Source organism: Lynx canadensis, chromosome C1 (genome assembly GCF_007474595.2).
Source record: "Lynx canadensis isolate LIC74 chromosome C1, mLynCan4.pri.v2, whole genome shotgun sequence".
NCBI classification, from domain to species: Eukaryota; Metazoa; Chordata; class Mammalia; order Carnivora; family Felidae; genus Lynx; species Lynx canadensis.
Window position 1 is genome coordinate 176,900,530 of NC_044310.1, and position 21,294 is coordinate 176,921,823.

The following is a 21,294-nucleotide window of genomic DNA, read 5'->3' on the forward strand; positions in this document are numbered from 1 at the left end:
CACCTGTGTAAATTTAGAATCAGTTTGTCAATTCCTACAAAAAAGCTTGTGGAGATTTTGACTGGAGTTGTGTTTAATCTGTAGATGAGGGGAGAACTGACATCTTAAGAATACTGACTCTAATCCAGTATTATGGTTGATTACTTCCATTCATTTAGATTTTCTTTAATTTCTCTCAGAAATGTGTTGTAATCTTTAACACTAAAAAGTTTTTTAACAAAAAGTTTTTAACAGGTCAAAAATAAGTATTTTATATTTTTGATGTCATATAAATGGTATTATCTCATAAATGTAAATTACTTGTCATTCACTGCTCATACAGGAAAATATGATTCATTTTTAAATTGATTTTTTTCTCTTAATTTTTTTTTTAACGTTTATTTATTTTTGAGACAGAGAGAGACAGAGCATGAATGGGGGAGGGGCAGAGAGAGAGGGAGACACAGAATCTGAAACAGGCTCCAGGCTCTGAGCCGTCAGCACAGAGCCCGACGCGGGGCTCGAACTCACGGACCATGAGATCATGACCTGAGCCAAAGTCAGACGCTTAACCGACCAAGCCACCCAGGCGCCCCTAAGTTGATTTTTTTATCTTGCAAACGGGATATTCTCACTAATTAGTTCTTTCAGTTCTTTCATTATAGATTGTTTAGAATTTTCTATATAGACAAACATGTCACCTATGAATAAAGACCGTTTTACTTTTTTCTCTTTCCAACTGTCATGCTTTTTATTTTTCTAGCGTTATATTAAATAGAACTATTAAATTGAATAGTTGTTGGAGTCTGTCAGCTTGTTCTGTTGAGATAATCACATTTCTTTTTTATTCTGCTCACATAATGAATTACATTGATTGGATTTTAAATATTGATCCAACCTTGCATTCTTGGAATAAACCCCAGTGGTCAGAGTGTGTTGTGATTTTTAATATATTGCTGGATGCAATTTGTTAAAATTTCATTAAGAATTTTTGCATCTGTGTTAGGGATATTGGCCTGTAGTTTTACTTTCTTATAATATTTTTGTCTGGTTTTAGGATCACGGTAATTTTAGCCTCATAAATTGATTTGGGAAGAGTTCCCTCCTCTTCGATTTTTGGAAGTAATTGTATAGAAGTGGTATTATTTCTTAGTTAAACCTTTGGTAAAACTTACCATCTAGGCCTAGAATTCTCTTTGTGAGAAAGTATTAAAGTACAAATTTAATTTCTTTAATAGATATATGTCTAATTGTGTTCTCTATTTCTTGTTCAAGTAGCTTTGATAGTTTATATCTTTGAAAAAATTTGTGTATTTAAGTTGACAAATTTATTAGTATATAATTGTTCATAATATTATTATCCTTTCAATAGGATTGGTAATGATACCCTCTCATTTTTTTTATACTGGTAACTTGTATCTTCTCTTTTTATCTCCTGTTCTATTTGGTTAGAAGATTATCAATTTTATTGATCTTTTCAAAGAACCAACCATTAATTTTATTGATTTGGCAAAGATTTTTTGGATAGGACACCAAAAGTATAATCCATAAAATTAAAAAGTTGATAAATTGGATTTTATAAAAATTAAAAACTCTGCCCTGCAAAAGGCACTGTTAAAAGAATGAGAAGACAACCTATGGACTTGTAGTAACATTTGCAAATCACGTATCTGGTAGAGGACTTATATCCAGAATATATAAGGAACTCTCAAAATTCAATAATAAGAATATAAACAACCCAATAAAAATGGGCAAGAGAAAGTGTCCACTAATAGATAAATGGATAAAGAAAATGTGAATATATATATAATGAAATATTAGCCATAAAAAAGAATGAAATCTCGCCATTTGTGATAACAAGGATGGACCTAGAAGGTATTATGCTAAGTGAAATAAGTCAGAGAAAGAGAAATACTATATGACATCACTTATATGTGGAATCTAAAAAACTAAGGAACAAACAAAACAAAACAGAAATAGACTCATAGATACACAAACATGGATACCACTGGTTACCAGAAGGGAAGGGGATTGGAAGGGCCAGTAATACATGTGCAGGGGATTAAGAGGTACAAACTTCCACTTACAAAATAAATAAGTCATAGGATATAATCTACACCGTAAAGAATATAGTTATAATATTGTAATAGCTTTGTAAGGTAACAGACAGTAACTAAATTTATCATGGGGATCATTTCATAATGCAGAAAAATATTGAATGAGTATGATCTACACCTGAAACTAATAGGATATTGTAGGTCAATTATACTTCACTTTAAAAAAAGAAATATTTATTTCTTTTAAATAAACTTTCCAACAGAAATGTTCCTAAGCCTCAAAAGAAACCTAACAAGATATAACGGATAGCATGTTCTCATCAATCTAGCTATGTGACCTTAGAGAGTTTAAAATCGGCGACCTCACTTTTTTCTTCTGCAAAATGGGAATAGTAGTAACTACCTTAAAATGTTGTAAAAATTAGACTTTGTGCATATATATCAGCATCTGTATATATTAAGTCCCTGTCATAGGTCCTAGTTCCTGGGAACTAGGTGGTAGCAATCAAAACCTTCTTCTGCTTATAATTACAGTGATTTCTTTATATAGTGCCTCCCTCATTAGACAATTGGTTCCTTGAAGGTAGATACCATGCCTCTGAATTCATTTCTGTATCCTATCCCCATTCCCAATTTACTAATGTATTGCAAAGTGCCTGGTACTTAGAAAGCCTTTTTTTTGTTTGTTTTCATTTTAATAAAAGTAGCCTAGGGGTGCCTGAGTGGCTCAGTCAGTTGAGCATCCACTCTTGATTTTGGCTCAGGTTATGATTCTAGGGTCCTGGAATCAAGCCCCACAATGGGGGCTCTGCACTGAGCATGGAGCCTGCTTGGGATTCTTCTCTTCTCTTCTCTTCTCTTCTCTTCTCTTCTCTTCTCTTCTCTTCTCTTCTCTTCTCTCTCTGTCTCTCCCCTTTGCCCCTCTTCTCTACTTGCATGCTCGCTCGCTCTCTCTAAAATAAAATAAAATATGGGGCGCCTGGGTGGCGCAGTCGGTTAAGCGTCCGACTTCAGCCAGGTCACGATCTCGCGGTCCGTGAGTTCGAGCCCCGCGTCAGGCTCTGGGCTGATGGCTCAGAGCCTGGAGCCTGCTTCCGATTCTGTGTCTCCCTCTCTCTCTGCCCCTCCCCCGTTCATGCTCTGTCTCTTTCTGTCCCAAAAATAAATAAACGTTGAAAAAAAATTAAAAAAAAAAAATAAAATAAAATAAAAATAAAGTTGCCTAAATGTATTCAATTTTTAAAAAATGGGTGAAAGATCTGACACTTTACCAAAGAAGAGAAATACAAGCATATGTAAAGATGCACAATATTTTTAGTTGTAGGGAAAGGCAAATGAAAACCGTAATGATATGCCCTGCACACCTATTAGAAGGGTTAAAATAAACACATTGTAAATGACAAGTGCTGGCAAAGTCTTGCCACGTACTGCTGGCAAAAAATGCCAATGTTACAGCTGCACTGAAAACGGTCTGGCTATTTCTTATAAACTTAAATATGTGCCCCACGTGCCCCAGCAACTCCACTCTTACGTATTTACTCGAGTGAACCGAAAGCCTTTCTTTACACAAAATGTGTATACACACATTTACAGAAGTCTTTTTTTAAAAAATTTTTTTTTTTCTTTCAATGTTTTTATTTATTTTTGGGACAGACAGAGACAGAGCATGAACGGGGGAGGGGCAGAGAGAGAGGGAGACACAGAATGGGAAACAGGCTCCAGGCTCCGAGCCATCAGCCCAGAGCCTGACGCGGGGCTCGAACTCACGGACCGTGAGATCGTGACCTGGCTGAAGTCGGACGCTTAACCTACTGCGCCACCCAGGCGCCCCTACAGAAGTCTTATTAATAATAACCAATAACTGGAAACAGCCCAGATATCCTTCAATCACTGAGTGGATGAAATGGAACACTACTCAACAATAAAAGGAATAAATGATTGATTCAGTGGATCCTAAACAGAATTTGCTAACTGAAAGAAGTCAGACCTAAAAGGTTACATTTTGTATGATTCCATTTACATGACATTCTAGAAAAGGCAATCTATAGGCACTGTTAGGATAAGTGGTTGCCAGGAGTTAGGGGGGTTAAGTACAAAGTGACATAGCACAAGGGCATTTTTAAGGTGATGGAACTGTTCTTTCCGTTGCTGAGCTGATAGGTACATGACTCTTTGCACTTTTTAAAAACCTACAGAACAATCCACCAAAATTAATGAATCCTATTGTATGTAAATAAAAAATAGAATGTGGGAGGGCAATTCAAGATAAAATGCAACATTTTGGCAAGTGATTCTAATTGCATTACAAATTAATCTAATTGCGTTATACAGGAGTAACCACGTTGAAAGGTTGAGTAAGAAAGGAACTGACCTAAGGAGCTTTGGAAAACAGTGTTTTAACTGGATATTGTAAGGCTAATCAAAAAATTTCCAAAACACTGTGCTCAGGGCGCCTGGGGGCTCAGCTGGTTAAGTGTCCAACTTCGACTTATGTCATGATCTCACGGTCTGTGAGCTTGAGCCCTGCATCAGGCTCTGTGCGGTAGCTCAAAGCCTGGAGACTGCTTTGGATTCTGTGTCTCCTTCTCTCTTTACCCCTCCCCACCCTCGTGCTCTGTCTCTTTGTCTGTCTCTCTCTCTCCCTCAAAAATAAATAAACATTAAAACACACACACACACACACTGTACTCTAGTTGGTAAACTTACTTCTCTGGGGTATTAGTGAAACTACTTAAACTATTTGAATCACGCATACTGATTTGGGATAAATAAGTAAGTCTCTTGTAGATAAAGCAAGCCAGGTTTCTCGCTGGCAAAGAAAGTTATAAATAAGCACAAATAGTTATAAATAAGCTGGATTGGAATTGAAAGTATCAGTATGAACTCATGTGCTGTTTTGTTTTTAATTATATATGCAGTTAGACAGGTACAGAAATAAATGCAGACATGTATGGATAAATGGATTAATAAACATACATACATTTCCTACTCCGTCCACTGATAGGGCCTAGAAGCAGTGATATCCCAGTTATAATGGCCACAATCAGTTGGTTTCTAAACACCATCCTTCAACAAAAAGACAGCTCTTTGGAGAAGTTGGTTCTAGTGCTGGAATACGTGAGATGGGTCTAGAGCATCTTGTGATGCCGAAGCTCCTAAAAATAAATAAATAAATAAATAGGCACAGAAATAAACACAATGTGGTATATACTAAAATGGAATATTAGTTAACCTTATAAAGGAAAGACATTTCAACACACACTACAACATGGATGAACCCTGAGAAAATCATGCTAAGTGAACCCAGCCAGACACAAAAGGACAAACACTGTATGATTTCCCTTATATAAAGTACCTAGAGTAGTCAAATTCATAAAGTAGAATGATGGGTTCCAGAGTCTGAAAGGAGAAGATGGAAGTTATTGCTTAATATGTTTGTAGTTTCAGTTTCAGAAGATGAAACAGTTATAAAGATGGATGATGGTGATGGTCGCACAACAATGTGAACACACTTAATGCTACCAAACTATGTGCTTAAAATAGTTACAATGGTAAATTCTATGTTATGCATTTTTTACCACAATTAAAAAAATAAGTTTATGAAGCAACTAACGTGAGGGCTGATTTTAGAAAATATTTTGCCAAAGTTCATGGTTATTTATATGTTTAAAATTCTGCTGTAAATAATAAATTATACTCAAATTCCACCCTGAAAAAAATCACAGAAGTCAACCTGAAAAGAATACCCAATGGCTAAATACAGAACAATTGAGAATGAAAATAAGTAATGAAAAAATTGAATTTTAAGTCAAAGAATAGAATAAATATCCATGAGTCAATACTGATATAAATAAATAAGTAAATAAGTGGAGAAGAAGGGAAAACTTTTTTCTGCAAGAGAACTCCAATTAATAAGTGTATAGGTAATAAGGAAAATGGGAAATCTCCATTAGAACATCACAGTAATAAAAGCTGCCAGTAGGAACAACCAGTGGAAGTTAAAATGAATGAACAAAGGTTTAAGAGGAAATGGCATATTTGCATTAAGCATCAAAGTGTCTCCTTCCAAATACTGTTGATTAGAAAGTGAAAGAGAGAAATCTAGTAGACATCACCCTTCTCAAGGGATCAAGATTAACATCATAGGATGTGTGTGCTTCCTGATATGATCTGAGAAGGGCACATACCTCAGTGACATTCTTCCTCCAAAGATATGGCCTCACTCTAACCATGAGAAAGTATCAGTAAAACTAAATTGAGAATCATTCTATAAACTACCTGACTAGTATCCTAGTACTAATAACAAGGTAAAGGAAGGAACAGGGAAAATTGAGGAGCAATCACAGATTGCAGGAGACTAGGGAGACACAAGTGTTATGTACAATCCGGGATTTGATCCTGGAACAGAAAAAGGATGTTGGTGGAAAGACCAGTGAGATCCAAATAGCATCTGTATCAGGGTTCAGCAATGTCAGTGTCTTTGTTTTGATCATTGTACTATCATTATGTAAGATGCTAGCATTGGAGGAAGCTGGTTGAGCTCTCTATTTTTATAATTTCCCTGTAAGTATAAATTTATTTCAAAATTTATCTCAAAATAAAAGGTTAAAAAAAAAAAGAAGACTGAAAATACCAAGTCAGGGCAAGGAGTATACATTCTTGCAACCCCCTTGGGAATCTTTTTGGTACTAACTAATAAAGGTGAAAACCTACATATTCTATAATTTAGCAATTACACTTCTAGGTATATAGGATAGAAATTCATATATATGTGAACCAAAAAACAAGTACAGCAATGTTCATAGCAGCATTATTTATAATTGTGAAGGAATGTAAATAATCCAAATGCCCAGCAACTGAAGAATAAAAAAAATAATGTGGCATCTTTGTATACTGGAAATGAAGTAACTACAGACAGCAATGTAATTTTGAGCAAAAGAAATCAAATATAAAAGACTACATACGTTGATTCCTTTTATATAAAGTTCTAAAACAGGCAAAACAAATCTGTGCGATTACAAATGAGAATGATGGTTACCTTTGGGGAGAAGGGTGGGGTAGTAATTTGTAAGGGTTACAGGGGGACCTTTTGAGGTGTTGGTAATATTCAATTTCCTGCTAGTGGTAGTGATAACACAGAGTTTTTATTACATTTATTATAAATTACTGAATTTTACTCTTATGGTTTATTGAATTTGTACCCTTATGACCTTCTACAGGTCATATACTCTAAGAAAAAGATTTAAATTATAAGAAATAAAGGGCACCTGGGTGGCTCAAGTGGTTAAACAACCAACTCTTGATTTCAGCTCAGGTCATGATCTCGAGGTCATGAAACTGAGCCCTGCATCAGGCTCTGCACTGGGCGTGGAGCCTGCCTAAGATTCTCTCGTTCTCATCCCTCCCCTCCCTCCCTCCCTCCCTCCCTCTCTCTCTCTCTCCTCTCTACCTCTTCCCTCCCCTGCTTGTGTGCATGCCAGTCTCTCAAAAAATAAATAAAAATAATGATTTTTTTAAAAAGATTAAGAAATAAGTATACTTTAAAAAAATTATGTAACTGTGACCCACATTTAGTGCCTTGATTTGTGTTGGACAGATTTTCAAGGCTCAAGACAGGGAAGCCATTTTGGAAACTTTTTCATGAAGACCTTAGCGTAGTATAGGTAGGGATGGGCAAGATGAAGCATGTTACAGAAATGACAAGGAAATAAAATTGGCAAGACTTAGTGTTTGACTGAAGGTGGTGAAAATTTGGAACTTTATGCAGTACGCCATAAAAATCTAATGAATTTTTCTTAATTGGAAAGGAACAAGATGGAAGTGATATTTTTGAAATGTTAATCTGTGTGCCACTCATAGGATATGCTACCTCCTATAATAATCTTTTATTTTAGATTTTTTTTTAATGTTATTTATTTCTGAGACAGAGAGAGACAGAGCATGAGTGAGGGAGGGGCAGAGAGAGGGAGGGAGACACAGAATCAGAAGCAGGCTCCAGGCTCTGAGCTGTCAGCATGGAGCCCAATGCAGGGTTTGAACTCACAAACTGTGAGATCATGACCTGAGCCGAAGTCAGTCGCGTCAACTGACTGAGCCACCCAGGTGCCCCTATAATCAATCTTTTTTAAGCCATGTCTCTGCTAGTAAGTAAATCACAAGCCTCTTGATGGAAAAGACCTGAATTTTATGTTTCCTTGTATATCTGGGGCTTAACTTTATGGTACACTATAGTGAATTTATTATTGTCTAACAAACACATATGATGATGATGTGCTACTGGACTGTGAACAGACAAGAAAACATCTTTGAAAATACATGAAGAAAATTACATTCAAACACCTATTACAATTTAAAAAAACTCTTACTATGTCATAAACTCTTATTTAAACTTGATAAATACACAGAGGGATATTTTAGTAACCTAATGAAAAATTACATAACCTCAAAGCACTAGCTAGTTCTTATTCTCAATAGTGAAGCAAGAGGGGCCCTCATAGTAAAAAAAAGTAATAACACAAGGGACAACTATTGATCATCATGAGTATTTATGATTGTTTCGTCAATGTAATATATTTTCAAAAACAGATATAAATATTGGAAAAGAGACTACAGTATCATTATTTGTAGGTTGATATGCTTACCCACCTGGAAAATTCTGAGAATTAAGCAAAAGATACCAGAATAAAGGATTTCTAGAAGTTAGCCATCTTTCCTATTTATATTTTAGGCCACTTAAAAAAAAATACAGACATATAGATAAGTGGGGTTAAATTATTTACCTTTTGAGAGAGACAGTGAGAGTGGGGGGAGAGGCAGAGAGAGATGGAGAAAGAGAGAATCCCAAGCAGGCACTGCCATCACAGAGCCCGACACAAGGCTTGAAACTATGAAACAATGAGATCATGACCTGATCCAGAACCAAGAGCTGGACGCTCAACCAAACGAGCCACCCAGGCACCTCAGCCATCTTTTGAGTCTAGTATAAATAGCACTTTCTCCATGAAGCCAAAGCCAAGGAAAGAAGGGATGGTGGGCAATGGGAGCTAAAGGAACCAACCTCATCACACTTGTCACCTATAATTTATACATTTATTATCATCCATTTATCTGACAAATATTTATCACCTCTCCCTCCATGGCCCTTCCGTTTCCTCCCACATGAGACCGCCAATCTCCAAAGCTTGGTGTTTATCCTCCCACCTTTCTCTATGCTCATACAAGCCAATTCTATGAGTCAGCTTCTGTGATGCAGTAACAGGGGTATGGGAGGGCTGCTAGTTGCATCTAGTATCTATTCTGTCCACTGGTCATGGTAATAGAATTTTAATCTGTGCATATGCCACTAAAGACTATATTTCTCAGGCTTTCTTGCAGCTAGATATGGCTGAACACTGAGTTCTGCCACTGGGATTTAAGTGTAATATGTACCTTCTAGCCATGTTCTTAAAAGAAAGGAACATGGCTTCCCCTTCTTGTTTCTCTTTCCCGATGACTGGAATGTGAATATGATGGAAGAGTTGGAGAAGGCATGTTGGAGTTTGAGATGAGAGCTTTATGTTGAAAGTGACAGAACAATAAGATCAAAGGAACATAAACCTCCTGGTCCCCAACACCACTGAGCCACCTATTTATGTAAACTTTATAAGGGAGGGAAACACTTTCATCGTGTTTGAACCACCATATGTTGACTGTTACTATGCTAACACAAATAATACAACTCTCGAACAAGACATGTTGTTCCCGGTTTTTAAGGAGCTCATGGTCCACCATGGAAGACAAACAAGTCATTAAATGCTATTTTGTAAGTGCCATATTAGAGAAGGCACCAGGTACATGAAGCCCTTCAAGGGCAAAAAGCCTAGTCTACAGGGATATAATGTTTATTATATGGCATCTGAAGGAAGGAAGCTGGAGTGGTATCTGCTCAATCCTGCTTAAAAAAAACTTCTCTAGGCTTCAGTGACAATACCCTTCTGAATTTCCTCCTCCTTCTATGGCTGATCCTTCTTTGTCCCTCCTCCCACACCAACTGACTTTTCCAAAGATTCTCGCATATATTCTCTCTCCGGGTGATCCCTTCATTCCCATGATTATACACAGCACCTCAGTGCTGATACCTGCTGAGTCCAGCCCTCTCTTTTGAGCTTTAGACTCATATATTTAATTGCATACTTCACAGTTCCAACCTGCATGTCTTACAAGCATCTCAATGCAGTATGCCAAAATGTGAACTCTTCTTTTCTTCCCTCAACCCGCTCCTCCCACAGTCTTCCTCCCTCTCAGTAAAGGTTATCACCATCCACCCAGTTTGCGTGAGCCAGAAACTTGTGAGTCATTCTTGCCGCCTCCTTTCCCTTGCCTCCCACACCCAAAACTCACCAAGTGTGCTGATACATTTCCAAACACTCTGTCTCAAATCCATCCACTTTCTCCAGCCCATTGCTACCACTCTGAGCTCTAAGCTAATGTTAATCTCTCTTCTAACCAATGGCTGTTTTCTAAATGAGTCTCACGTCTTCTGTCCTCTCAGTCCCATTCTTCACATAATAGCCACTATCCGGATCTTTTAAAGGTACAAATCAGACCTCTTAAATGTCCCTCAATGGATCCCATTGAATGTAAATTGAAATCCAAATGCTTAACAGGAGGCACAGGTTTCTGCCTAAACTGCCTTCTGCCAACTTCTCCAACCTAATCTCTTGACATTTACCTTTAGCTTCCCCACTCACTTTTTTTTTAAATATGAAATTTATTGTCAAATTGGTTTCCATACAACACCCAGTGCTCATCCCAACAGGTGCCCTCCTCAATGCCCATCACCCATCCTCCCCTCCTTCCCACTCCCCAGTAAACTTCAGTTATTCTCAGTTTTAAGAGTCTCTTATGGTTTGGCTCTCTCCCTAACTTTTTTTTTTCCTTCCCCTCCCCCATGGTCTTCTGTTAAGTTTCTCAGGATCCACATAAGAGTGAAAACATATGGTATCTGTCGTGTCTCTGTATGACTTATTTCACTTAGCATAACACTCTCCAGTTCCATTCCACGTTGCTACAAAGGCCATATTTCATTCTTTCTCATTGCCAAGTAGTATTCCATTGTGTTATACATCACAATTTCTTTATTCATCATCAGTTGATGGACTTTAGGCTCTTTCTCATAATTCGGCTATCGTTGAAAGTGCTGCTATAAACACCAAAGCTGAACTCTTTGCTGTGCCTCAGAGTTGCCCATTCTGTGGGGCAAGGTCTGCCCAGAATTCTTCCCGGCCCTCTCCTCAGGTCTTAGTTTACTCCTTCCTCAGAGGACTTTCATATCCTCCAATCTAAATTACACTCTCCATTTTTCTTTTGCATAGTACCTGTTTTCCTGCCGTGCAAGACTGCTCGTTGACTTCCCAAATCTACTACCATTTCTTTGTGTAGTAATAGAATTTAGCTGTGCATATGCTGCTCAGCTAAACTAGACTTCCCTCCTTTTCACCTAGATTGTAGATATGTGACCATTTCCGCCAAGGGGAAATGCATGGATACAATGTGTACAAAACACTGGGGCTTCCCTTTTAAAGTGACTGGGCTTATGCTTCCCCATCCCATGTACTGGGAATGGTGGGACCTAAAGGAGTCACCTTGGAGAGTAGGGAATCCATGTGTTGTATGGATGGTGGGGGACACACTAATAACCTTGGCCTGCCTACTTATAGATGTTACATGAGAAAAAAAAATTTAATCATATTTAACTACTAGAATTTGAATCTCTTTGTTATAGTCAAGGGACTTTGGATGGGATTTAAGTAGAGGAGTAAGGTCTGCTGGTAGCACATCCAGGTAGCACATCCAGGAGGCCTGACACAATATGGTGGGTCTCCCATGGTATACGCAGCACCGTGAGACTGCAAAGAAGTGACATAGGTCAGATGTTTTTAAACATTATTTGGGTTGCAATAGGAAAACTGATTGGATGAGAGCACACATTAAAGCAAAGAGGCCCAATAAATGGTGATTATAGGTAGAGGAGAGAACCTCATGGATGAGCTTAAAACAGGGACAGAAAACAGAAGACAAATTCCTGAGATATTCTGAAAGATGGTCTCCAGAGGGCTTGGTGTTGACTGGGTGTGGCAGGCAAAGTCACTGCCCCCTAGGGATGCCAACGTCCTCCATCCCAGGAACCTGTGAATATGTCACCTTACAAGGCCAAAAGGAATTTGCAGATGTGATTAAGTTAAGGCTCTTAAAATAGACTCTTAACTGTAGAGAAGAAACTGATGGTTACCAAGAAGGGAGGTGGGTGGGGATGGGCCAAATGGGTGATAAGTAATAAGGAGGCACTTGTACTGGGTGCTATATGCCAGTGATAAATCAGTAAATCCTACAACCTGAAGCTAATATTACTCTGTATGTTAACTAACTGGAATTTAAAGAAAAACTCAAAAAACAAAAAGTTAAGGCTCTTGATAGGAGAAGACTATCCTGCTTACCAGGATGAACCCAGTGTCATCACAAGGATCCTTAAAGGAAGGAGGCATAGAAGGTCAGAGCCAGGAAGCAATGTCACAACTGAAGCAGAAGTTAGAGTGGGGGGCTCTGAAGATGGAAGGAAGGCTCCCCTCCACAAGCCAAGGAATGTGAGCAACCTTGAGATCTGCAAAGGTAAAGCGAGGGTTCTTCTGTAAAAGTCTACAGATGGAAGGACACTTGAAGACAACCTTGATTTTAGCTCAGTAACACCCATTTTGGACTTCAGACTTCTAGACTATAAGACAGTAAATTTGTGTTGCTTTGATCTGCTAAGTGTGTGGTAATTTAGTATCGCAGCAATAAGAAACGAATACAGTGAGTATGAGGGTAAGGGTGAAAGGGGTGTCAAGTATGAGGCACCTGTACAACTGGGTGGATGACCATTTGGGAATCCAGAAGTAAGAGTGAGTGGGGAGGGGCAGAAGCCAACGAAGGGCTGATGTGGGACTCAGGGCCTGTGAAACAACCTACTGGACAACTGGCCACATGGATCTGGCACTCAGGAGAAAAGCTGCCCCAGAGAAGAATAGGGAAGAGCAAGCACAGGGAAAAAACAAACAAAAACAAAAAAACAGAAGAAAGAAAGGCCTAGAACAAAAGACAGGTATTGTATACAAAGGGGAGTGGCTAAAGAGGAAAAGAAAAACCCAGGGGATGTGGGTCACAAAAATCAGAGGAAGGGAGAGTTTCAAGGAGGGAATAGTCAATGCAGTAGGTCCTCTCTTATCGACAGGGGATAAACTTTGAGACCCTGAATGGATGCTTGAAAAACAGATGGGGGCCCTGGGTGGCTCAGTCAACTAAGCATCTGACTCTTGATTTAGGCTCAGGTCATGATCTCCCGGTTCATGGGACAGAGCCCCATATCTGGCTCTGTGCTAACAGCACACAGCCTGCTTAGGATTCTCTCTCTCCCTTACTCTCCCTCTCTCTCAAAATAAATAAACTTAAAAAAAAAGTGGTGAAAAAAAAAAAGCGCAGATAGTACCAAACTCTATACTCTGTTTTTTCCGATGCATACAAATTTGTGATAAAGTTTAATTCATAAATTAAGCACAGTAAGAGATAAAAAACATTAACCAATACTAAAATAGAACAATTAGAGCAGTATACTGTAATAAAAGTTATATGAATGTGGTGTCTCTTTCAAATATTGGATGGTACTCACCCTTCTTGTGATGATGAGAGATGATAAAATGCCTAAGTGAGGAGACAGAGTGAGGTGAACGATGTAGGCGTTGCAACGTACCATAGGCTACTATTAAGGATCATGTGCTTCCAGACCTTGGTTAGACCTCGGGTAATGGAAACTCAGGAAAGCAAAACCGCTGATAAGGGGGACTACTGTTGTGTCCAATGATGCTAACAGGTGGACAGAGAAAAGCAGATGATACCATTTGTATGTATGTAAAACCCCCAACCCTCCACATGTGAATATAGGTATTTCTAAATATTTCTAAGAGTGAAGGTCTGGTTAAGAGCCGGGGCCCTGAAGCTGGATGACCTTGGTTTGCATGTGGATTCCACCACTTAGTGGTGTGACCTTGGTCAAGTCACTTAACTTTTACAGGCACCAGTTTTCTCATTTGTAAAATGGGATAATAACAGTAGCTACTTGTATGTGACTCTTGTAAGAATTAAATGAATGAATATATGGAAAGTGCCTGGCATCAGGGTAAGTCCTGTATTAGCTATTATTATTATTATCACATATAGTGATGTTTGCTTTGTTATTTAAGAATAATAATTCTGCCAAAGGAAATAGGAGACACAAACATTATAAGGGGGAAATATAAAACTGAAGTAGAAGCAAATAGTCTGTGAGAGAAAGTACATAGTATGTATGTGAACTGAACGTAGAGGAAAGGATAGAAGGTCCAAGTACGCACCAAATACTCTTGATGCAGTAAACCTTCAGGAAGCACATGAGACACTCAATATTAGGAATACATTAAAATGGTTAAAAAGGCTAAAATCACCACTCACTGGTAATACCTGCATGGCTTCCACTTGTTCTTTGCCTGACAAATGCAGTTAAAAGCCACAGCTACCGGTCAGGATAAATGGTGAGCAGGAACGGTGGCCAGGCACCTGGTTCCTGTGCCTCAGTACAGAAAGCATATGTTGGCTCTGGCACCAGGCATCTCCTATCTGTCAAGTCCCCTTGTTGCACCTCAGTGATGGTCCTTGTAACCCCACCAACACACAAGGAAGGCTGAATCAAGGAGAGAAGGGGAGAGAGAGGCACATTTCATAAAACATACCACCTCAGTGTACCCTATCCTAAGTGTGTTAATGTACCCTCTCTTTTCCCCCTGGTTTCTTACCCTGTATTGTAAACTGATTCAAAAAGCATGTGACATCAACATCTTAATTTGGGGAACCTTTCTGTGCGGGGACCTCTGGGATAACCCCCCAGTGCACTTGGAAGCTAACTACCACACCCATTCGGTACCCCAGGGGTAGGGAGATGAAGGGTAGCAGATCACTTTTCTTTGGTGCATGTGTGCATCTTATACTGAAAAGGGAAGGGGCTGCCAGGAAAAAAAAAATCCTGCCCAAACAGGGCCAATGAAAACAAGATTTCTGCTCTGCTGACCCTTGAGGCTATCCTGTCCTATTTGAAATAGAACACCAGCTTACATCTCTAGGATGATTTGGCTTCACTTTTCAACATGGACCTGCCTTTGAGCATCTTTGGTTTAAGAACCCTATTTTCCTACAATTTGTTCCTGTTCTCCATTCCCCCTCCTTCCAATGGAGCAGAGAACGTGAACGTGTTAGATGTGGAATCTGTTCACTTTCTCTCCCCTTTTTAAGGTTGCTTCTTTAATAGCTAGACAGAAGTGGATGGTAATTCTATCACGATAGCTACCAACTGGATACTTTGTGAGCTGTCCTTCCAATAATGCAGTAGGAAGCTGTCTAAAGCCATGCTAGACCCAATATCTCATTCTCTAACAACCACCTAATCTCTTTCATTTGAAATTTCAGCATTCACTGCCTTTAATTGTTTTGTTTGCTTTCCTGCAAAGTACTGCAACTAATTTATCATGAGGCTAAGTCGCTTAGCTTCAGAACCCTTCCTGGTGTCCAGGAGGGCTACAGTGACTTTGCATTCGTAATTTTGTTTCATTAATTTATCTCTAATAGGGACCTCAAATCCCAAAGTTTCTCATCATTTCTCATCAATAGATTTCGTGGTTAAATCCTGGAAATGAAAGAAGACTTCTCTCCCTTTTATTTAGTGATTTTGGATAGGTCACATGAAATTCAGTCTCGGTTTTATCAGTTTCTAAGTAATAGTACTATCTGTACCTTTAGGACTATGGTAAGGTTAAATGGCCCTTAAACAGGTTTCATATATTAGAAATGTTCATAAATGTAAGTTGCCATTATCGTTGCTGTTTATTGCCAGGACAAGACAAAGCTCCCTGCGAACGCTACGTGGCACCCCCAGAGCCCTCACGGCTCACAAAAACTATCAGAGGGAATGCTACTTTTACAACCACTCCACTCTCCCCACCTTCCCAGCGGGTCTAACCAGAAATACAACTTTGCATTACTTCTTAGTGCGACACGCGCGGTTACCCTCCTTCAGCAACGCGCCAGATACTCGGTAACACCTTCCCAATTTGAAACGCTGATGTAGCTCCGGTGTATCCTACCCCCGCGAGTCCAGAAACCCCGCCTTTTGCCTCCAGTCCCCTGCCCCCTTCCTCTCTCCCTGGTCAACTGAGGACAGTCTGCCACGCTCGGGACCAAGGCTCTGAGATAGCTCCCTAAAGCGTCAGCACTGTGTCTGCGCTTAATACGCTCAATAAACGCCAAGCATGTAGATTCCCAAGCAGGCCGCCATCTCCTCCCCGCACCCTCCCCCGGGAGCGAGGCCTGCATCACTAGCCTGGGGAGGGAGCCGGGCGGGGTGGGGTCGGCTGGGGTGCGGGGCTGAACCTGCGTCTGCTTTCCCCACCCTGCGCGCTTCCCGGGCAAGGCTGGTTCCGGGGGTCCCCCGGGGCCGGCGGGCGGGCGGGAGGCCGGGAGGAGCAGCCGCCGACGCATCCGCCGCCGCCGCAGGAGGCGGAGCGCTGCACCTGGCGGCGGGTGCTCGGCGCTCAGCCCTGAAGCGGTCCAGCTGGTAGCCAGCGGCGGAGGCACCCGGTCGTGGAGGAGCGGGAAAGGTCGCCCCGGAGGGTGCGCTCGGTTCGCGCCGCTGCGGGTCGCCCCAATCGGCCCGCATCCCTCGGCCGCCCCGCCCGCCGCAGCCCCCGAGGACCAGCGACCCGCCCGCGATGGTGCGCGACGCCCCGACAGCCGCCGCCCCGGCGCCCCGAGCCGCCGCCCCGCGCCGGGGGGAGATGGCTCCCGCGCCCCTCGCAGCTGAACGCCAGCGCCGCCCGCAGCAGGTGAGTCGGGGCCCGGTGCGCGGGGAGGGGGCGCTCGGCGGGGCGGCCCAGCAGCCCACCCAAGCTTTCCCCTGCGGGGCCGGGCCTGAGGCGGAGAGCCCCCCTCCGGCGCGCGCACACCTGCTGTCGGGGGAAGGGGGCCTCGGAGGCGCTGCTCCCGGGCGGGCAGGTGTGGGTGTCTCGGTTCCCAGTCCCGCTCGCCCGTCGCTCCCTCCCTCCCTCCTAGCCTCCCTCCCCTCGGCTTCTGTGTCGGCTGTCATCTTTATAGGGCGCTGGGGAGGCAGCAGCCGGCACCCCCGGCGCCCGGCGCGGGCAGCACTTCCGCAAACGTAACTGGAGTAGGGAAAACAAAGGCGCTGCCGGAGGGAGCCCTAGCCGGGCGCAGGCAGCAGCAGGGGTGGGGGTGGGGGTGCAGGCAGAGGGCTGGGCCCGAAGGCCAGGCCATTCTCCGCTCGCTCCCTCCGGCGCCCTTGCCATAAACATCCTTGGGGGAAAGGAGGAGGCGAGAACCTCCAGACTGCCCCAGTGAAAGAACGTGGCCGCCCGTGTGCGGGGAGGAAATTGACAGCGTCTGATTCCCCAGGTGAAAAATTACAAAAATATACCTCCCCCGCCCCCCCCCCCCCCCCGCACCCCACCCCAGGCCTGCTACCACCTCCTGCTTCTTTACTTAACTGAAGTCTAACATGGTGTAACATGTCCCTAGAGCTCTTGGAGGTGCTAATGGGGGTTACTAGCCTTTCTCGGTCCTATTATTCCCTACATAGCTCGCTGTTAAATTTAAGTAGGATACTGACAAATTTCAAACGCAACTTACCCCTTCATCTACCTCTTCCCCACGTAGAGAGACCGGTGGGTTAATTACCCTTAAGGCAGGTACACGGTGCATTTTGCCTCTCCCGTACACATTCACAGCCACAAACATTTCCTTTTCATCCAAAAATATTAGTAAACATCTTACAGAGCTCCTGGAGCAGAAAAAAAACCCTGCCTAATTGTTGTAAGAAAAAACCTTAAATTAAGGCGTTGAGTTTCTAATTCCTATTGGTGTCTACATAGTTGTATGTCCTTGGGCACATCACATCTTCCCCAGCCTCAGTTTTTTTCACATGTAGAAGGAGGGTTGGATGGTATGGTGGCCAGTTTGCCTTTAATTGTTCTAGAAGTTTAGGATTTTGTGGAAATCCAGCCTTTTCAATATAGATGGATATAAGGGGTGGGTGGACAGTTAACCAACAACTATGTGTATTTAGTAGATTCCTGCTGTCTGCAGGGCATCCCTTCCCTAAGACACTGGGAGCTAGCCAGCTAAAGGTGTATGCATCATCGATGGTTTGTTAACTAAAAGGAGAGATAGGAACCCTAGTTATTGGGAAGATTGACTTTTGACACGTTAAGCTGCTGGTCATTAGCAGACATGCAAGATATTTTCAGTTATTTAGTGATAGTCAGATGGCTTGTGTTTATCACAGGTTGGAAGGGAAATTTAGGATTGCTTAGGAGGAGGCTGGGACATTGCTGTTTAGCCCAGTGCATGACACTGGGGGAGTAGGACAGAGGATCCTGTTTCAATAAGGCATTAAAGCTTCTAGGCATGTTTACAGTAATTTAGGCTCTGTTTCTATACAAATAAGGCAAACTAAAACACAAAGATAGAACAGCAAGGTTTGCATGTGTTCGGTGGTACAAGGTATTGGATCACCAAGTCTATCTGGATTGTTGACAGTAATAAGGCATTTTTGAGCACTTAACTATGTTCAAAACACAGTCTTACACACTTAATTTCTAGATCTCTGAGAGATGAGTCTTTTCCCCAGCATTGTGAGTGACGAAAAGGAAGCTGAGAAGAGTTAAAGAATGTACACAAACCACATAATCGGTGAGAGGTGGAATTAGGTTTGACTCCATGTCTCTGGCTCCAAAGCCTGGAAAGTTTCCACACCGTGTGCCTCCTTATTCAGGACCCATTGGGCCTCACCACCTAAGCGGGTGCCCTCTTTTGCTTTCTGCCTTTGAAAATTAGCTACATTTCAATGTACGTGTATTACATATGGTAACAGTTTTCTATGTAAGATCAATTTATATTGCAGGCATATTAATGCAAATATATTTACCCATTTCTCACCATTTTTAGGTTGAAGGCAAGTGTAAGTACATGAAAATGACCAAAGATAATTTAGTTTTAGGCAGACAGGATTTTTTTTTACTTCTTTTGATATTCAGTAGTCTTGACTTAGCAATTGCATTGTAGGGAAAGGGAGAGATGGAATAAATGTAAATGTGTCTGTTAGCCACTTTGATACATTGTCTTGGGGAGAATCAAGATACAGTTAAGTGAAAAAGGCATTTGAAAAAGATTTATATGCAGATACTTAACAGGTGCATACAGGCACACATACCCCTCATTGTCCGCAAACTGTTGACATTGACTACTTGAAGGAAGTGGGATGGGGTGATGGAAAGAGGGTGCTTTTCTTTTTTCCTTATGAGGTTATGTTTGGGTTTTATTTATTTTTATTTATTATTTTTTTGTTTGGGTTTTTTAAAAGGGCCTGGATTAGCCTGAATTTTTTTGCCCTAAATCCTGAAGGACACACTGTGTGTAGTACTTGGCCCTAGCGATGATTTCAGTTAACATTTGCTTTGTAGTTGGTTTTCATTCTCCGTATTTAGAAGACACTTATTTATCACTTTGTGAAGTGGCACTGTCTTATTTTGGTTGGCCAGGAAGCTTTTGGAAACTCTCAGAGTCATTTGTTACGACAATGATTTATTGGTGCAGAGCCCAAAGCAGAAAACCACACCAAAACAAATAACTGAAATGTTAAACAACTAAACCTTGAGCCTATATATTAATATGTATTTGCTATAGATATTGAAACTTGTCTTGCTAGTCTGTGGCTCTAAATAGCTCCCAGCACACCCACACCCCTACCCCTACCTCAGTACCCACAAAAACTACCCAGAGTCTTGTATTAAAAGTAGCCTCCCTCCGCCTTGGTCTAATGTCATGTAAATGCAGCTAAGCAGGGGATGTGCTGATGATTGTGTGGAAGGGAGGTTTGAGGCTCAGAGATGTGAAGGAGAACCCTGTATTACCTTAGGTTCTGGTGGTGCTGCTGCACTTAGGCAGCGGGGGAGGGGTGGAATGGGAGAGGATGGGCCAGATGGAGTGAAATTGAGGCTCTGAGAAAAAACATATTCCAGAGGTATGGAGAGAGGATTGAATAAAGGAGGGCTAAGACATCTTTTTGACATTTGTTGCAGTGTGTGTTTGAGAAGACAAATTCAGAGAACATTTTGCAAATAGAAAACCGGAAAGTCCAACTTGAATAACTCGGAGGGTACGCTTTGATCTGAGGCCAAGAGTGGGATTGGGGTAGAGTGGGAGACTGGCCCTCATGAGTCAGCAGAGGCCAGAGGGAGCTCTGGTGTGGCTTTGTGGAGGATAAAAGGAGAACTAGAAAGAGGAACTGGTGTTGTCTCAACAAGCCTGATTTGTGGGTTAACTGTGCCAAGGGAAAGTGAGTAAGGAGCCTGAGGTGGTAGCTAGCTGCCTGTGTGACTCTGTAGACAGACATCCACTGCACAGCTCGGTGCCCTCTGCTTTCCACAAGCTGCCTCCCCGTGGGCCCTTCTGCCCATGGGGTGCAGAGTAGGGACGTGGCCAGCAGAGGAACCCTGGAACCCCGGAACCCCGGAACAGTGGAGGAGTGGGGCCCTATGAGCCATGTGGCAAATTCTTCTCTTGTAACTGCACTGGGTACTTTAGGGACAAGGTTAAGGTAGAATTGGCCCCAAGGTAAACAAGGCCTGTCTCCAGCATAGTTAAGCTTCTGCAGCTATTATGAGTGCCTTCTTAATTCTGTTTTAAGATAATTTATGTGGAGTTGTGTTTATTGGACAAATGGAACCCAAACTCACCTTTGTGAGGGAGTTTGAATAAAAGATTTTATTGTTGGGGTGCCTGGGTGGCTCAATTGGTTAAGCGTCCAACTTTGACTCAGGTCATGATGTCACAGCTCGTGAATTCCAGCCCCGCATCAGGCTCTGTGCTAACAGCTCGGAGCCTGGAGCCTGCTTCAGATTCTGCATCTCCCTCTCTGTCTGCCCCTCCCCTGTCTCTCTCTGAGACACGCTCTGTCTCTCTCTCTCTCTCAAAAATAAACATTAAAATTTTTTTAAAAATTAAAAAATAAAAGATTTTATTGTTATGCTTCCATAGGGTAAAGATAACACACATTTTAATTTTATTTACTACATAATCAGGTTCCCTATATTTTGAAGGTATGATATCTTTTTTAAAATTATTTTTTTTGAAGTATAGCAGACATACA

General features: G+C 41.6%; 1 protein-coding gene and 1 long non-coding RNA gene across 5 annotated transcripts in view; one reads left to right on the forward strand and one right to left on the reverse strand.

Moving 5' to 3' along the window:
* Nucleotides 1-2,953: 2,953 nt before the first annotated feature.
* LOC116738283 lies at nucleotides 2,954-17,274 on the reverse strand. 3 transcript variants are annotated; one of them, XR_004344030.1, is made up of 4 exons: nucleotides 17,078-17,267; nucleotides 14,547-14,766; nucleotides 5,017-5,191; nucleotides 2,954-2,989 (listed from the first exon to the last, which is right to left on the reverse strand). It is a non-coding gene; the product is annotated as an uncharacterized LOC116738283 (long non-coding RNA). The 3 variants fall into 3 exon arrangements; XR_004344031.1 differs by lacking the exon at nucleotides 2,954-2,989 and having other exon boundaries at nucleotides 4,903-5,191; nucleotides 14,538-14,766; nucleotides 17,078-17,274; XR_004344029.1 differs by lacking the exon at nucleotides 2,954-2,989 and having other exon boundaries at nucleotides 4,906-5,191; nucleotides 17,078-17,269.
* Nucleotides 16,635-21,294, forward strand: part of MFSD6 (major facilitator superfamily domain containing 6) — a 78,569-nt gene continuing 73,909 nt past the window's right edge. The window contains exon 1 of one of the 2 annotated variants that reach the window (XM_032594454.1): nucleotides 16,635-16,957. The gene's annotated coding sequence lies outside the window, so the exon portion shown is untranslated. The remainder of the gene's footprint in view (nucleotides 16,958-21,294) is intronic. The other variant, XM_030326000.1, reaches the window with a different exon arrangement.